The following is a 4,157-nucleotide window of genomic DNA, read 5'->3' on the forward strand; positions in this document are numbered from 1 at the left end:
AATATGAAAAAAAAACGAGGTAATGCCTACATGCACAGTTTCGGTTCAAAACCGAAATAAAGTCTAAATGCACAGTTTCCATATGCGCAATTTCGGAGCCCCTTCCCATATGCACAATTTTAGGGTGCCGTACAAGAATGGTAGAATATAAGATTGCGCCGTCCTGGCCGTTGACATTTGTGTACCACAAGTAAACAAAAAATAGAGCGAAAAGAAGAACGAATTTAAACAGCCAAAACAGTTCACTTTACAGCGAAAAACGTGTTTAACTTTGCTAAATGCGAAAACATTGCATTTTTCACCTAATCTATTAGAGAATAATGAACGTTTTCGTGTACTCCATTGCTTCGCAATTGAGGCTGCTGCAGCAAACGTTTTAGTGCACTCCATTGCTTTGAAAAAGATGCTGCTTGGAGCAGAAGTGAAATCATTGTGATGAAATGCTGTCAATATAATAACAAAGAAACATTTCGGCTTTGCCGCGCCCTATGTACACCAAATGCAGCGATTCGTCGCAGCGCTACACTTGCATCTACGCATCTTGCATCTTGACGGCTGTCGCAATTTAACACGGCTCTTCATTTTATTAGTTTCTACGCAGTCTTCAACTCAAAAATCACTCACAAATTGCAAATTAACACAATTTAAACTGATTTTTCACTTATAATTCAAATTTCTCTTTGGCGCTGATTTGTAAGCAAAAGTTTTATTTATTAGTTACAACTGTCAAAATCGGCAAAAACCAAAGTAGCTGTACCACTGACGGCGCCACCTTTGTCCGCTGCACCGTGAGTGCCGTATTAATATACAGATAATAGTGATGCTAGCGGCATATTTGTCATTTATGTTATAGATAATAGTGATACCAGCGGCATATTTGTATATTTGTAAATAAATGCATCTAATAATAATAATAATAGATCGGCGCTTACACATATGTTAGTGTTTGGCCAAGCTTCTCCTCTGATTTGTGGCGTGCGCCTTGATGTTGTCACACAAAGCGGAGGGACCTACAGTTGTACGCCGACTCCGAACGGCGATTGTATTTTTATGAGAAGCTGTTTTTCGTGGCAGAAATACACTCGGAGCTTTGCTATTGCCTGCCGAGGGACGACCGCTGTTAAGAAAAAACCTTTTTTCTATATTTTTTCTATGTTGCCTTGACCAGGGCTTGAACCCAGGCGCAGCGGAGTGGAAGCGCGCACTGTTTACAACTACACCACATAAATCATCTGAATGCGGCGTATTTCAGTGATGAATGAATTCTCCTAAGAAAACCTGTCATTGGTGTTATCAAGACATGCACCAAATATATGTAGGAGCAGAAGATCGGGGAAACTTTTTAGATATATGAATTTGGCATCTTGTCTATGTATTTCGAGTTTCGAGCCAACACGTTGCACGGCAACTCATAGGAATGAGTTGCACTCCAGTACGGCAATACAAGCGAAGCAATTACATGTTTGATGAAACGCTGTTCAATAGGAAAGCTTGTTTAAAATATACGCAACCAAGATTTGGTTCGAAACAAATGTACATGACAATGAGTTGAACATTAAGCAGAAAAGTACGTATGACTCGTTTGATGTACGTACAATCAACTCGTTTCAAGCTGTATATGTACATATCGAGCCCTAACCGCCAAAATAACGTAAACGTAAGCGACATTTTTTTCAAAATTTAATTTTTGATGCAGAAATATTCCTAGGGCATCTAGATGAACTTTGAAATAAATGGCGCTGACGTTATTTTGGCGGTTAGGGCTCGATAGGTACGTATGTATGTATGTAATTTATTTATTTTTTCCTTTGTAAAAGCAAGTTTTATATAAATTACATACATATTTATGTATATACTTAGAAATGTACATATATACGTGTAGCTAAAGTATATTCCAATCGTACACTTTTCAGTATAATGGTATATCAGCATGTTAATTTATTCCTTAATAATTGCATTTTTTACTTAATATAATAATATTTTCAATAGTATTCGACATAATTTTCGCACGCCAGAATCTTACAATAAAAACGGAAGAACATATAACTCTCGCATGATACAAATATTTAAAGATAAAACCGTTCGCTCAATTAGTCGGCCATTATTTATTTTTTGAAGTTTATCTACTTTATAAAATTGAAATTTTCAGAGCAACTCATATGCCAAATAAAAGTAAAACAAAAAACAAATAGATCAAATCGAGCCCTAACCGCCAATATAATGTAAGCGCCATTTTTTTCAAAATTTTCTTTTCGATGCAGAAATACATGCTTCAAAAATAAAATTTTGAGAAAAATTTCGCTTATGTTATTTTGGCGGTTAGGACTCGAAATAGTTCAGATTTTCTTTTTTTTTGAGACTGAAAGTGAGAATGTATTTGTGAGATTGAAAATTTGAAAACATTTTTGTTATGTTAGCAAACTTCCAAAATGTTCAGGCTGCCTCTCAGCGGTTTTACCTTAAAATTTTTGCATCATGTAACTCTCGAATGAATCCAAAAAGTCGTTTATACAGAACGAGTGTATCAATCAGGGTAGCCAACTCATTTCCCGATTTCGACAATGAGATTCCCCGATTTTGCCCAAAATTTCGTAAAATTTACACCCATAGATATCTTCTTACTTACAAAAAAAAAAATAAAAAATAAGAAAGTCTAAGTTGGGCGGAGCCGAGCATTAAATACCCGGCGTAAGTATTAAATATATGATTTTCACCTTTCCGAAAGCTACCGTTACATAGTAATCCGGGGTGTATAAATAAGCATCCTTAAATCTCGAAATATTAAAGTTTCAAGCATGTCTGAAATTTACCGTTATATGAAAGGCGGTCTCAATTTTAGTCCGATTTCCATAATTTTCAACGTTTTGCTTTTATCAGGTCTATTCTGCACATTACCGAAGATCTTTTAACCGGAAAATTGTATTACCAAAAAATGTTACCAGTTCTTGTCATCGCGATTCTAGTTTCGTTGGTAATGCAGTGAAAATAATCAGCAATGAAGAATTGTGCAGATTCTGGCATTGCATATTTGACGGGGCAATACTTTGTTACCAGCTTATGACATGGTAATAAAATTTACCGGTTACAAGAGTACACAGAATGCGAAAAGGGTTTAAAAATTGACAGGAACTTTATTTACTGGTTACAAACTTTTTATTACCAGTGCAGAATAGACCTGTATGTGGCAAGCACAATAACCATACCGAGTTTGGTACAAATTGGTAGAACGGTTACTAAAATACATATATGTGATCATAAGTGGGCGGTGCCACGCCCATTTTCCAAAATTTTATCATAAACGTATTTCTTGGTAAAGGATTGTTGCAAGCATCATTTTTGAATAAATTAGCTTTAATATTAAAATTACCGTTATATGGGATGTGGGCTTGGTTATTGTCTGATTTTAAAATTTTTTGGCCATTTGGTACGCTGTAGCAAGGCTAACAACTGTGCCAATAAATTGGAGTTGCGGTTACCAAGATATACACATGTAACCATAAGTGGGCGTGGCTACGCCCATTTTCCAAAAATTTTTAATATTATTATTTTTCGCATAAAAATTATTGTAAATATCAATTTTGAGTGAATAATCTTCAGTAATTACAAAAATATCGCAGTTTTCGTATTTCTGAAAATTACCGTTATATGGGAGGTAGGCGTGGTTATTGTCCGATTTTGCCCATTTTCGATACCATCCGTCCTACGCCCGAAAGTAGTGCACGTTCCAAGTTTCGTTAAGATATCTGAATTTTTACTCGAGTTATCGTGTGCACAGATAGACCGAAGACAGACGGACAGACAGTCGCCGCTTAATCGTTTTCTCTTTTCATTCATTCTGATCATTTATGTATACATTTGTCTATATCTACCTCGATTCGTTTTGCCTGTTACAAACAACCGTGATGTGAATAAAGTTGTAATACCTTGTGCACAAGTGCGCTCGGGTATAAAAAATTATGTATTTTGATATATTACCGGCCTTTCTGTTTATTTTATTTTTAAACGTAATTAATCTTTGTATGGATAAACCAAACCAAACTTTTATAAAGGTAGTTAACAAATAAAGAATAAAAATATTTATGGAGATAACATTTACATACATACATACAGTGGTCGAAAAAATTTACTCGCATCAATTATTATTATTATTTGTTATT

This window comes from Rhagoletis pomonella, unplaced genomic scaffold (genome assembly GCF_013731165.1).
Source record: "Rhagoletis pomonella isolate Grant_MI unplaced genomic scaffold, Rhpom_1.0 Rhpom_scaffold_00022, whole genome shotgun sequence".
Lineage (NCBI taxonomy): Eukaryota > Metazoa > Arthropoda > Insecta > Diptera > Tephritidae > Rhagoletis > Rhagoletis pomonella.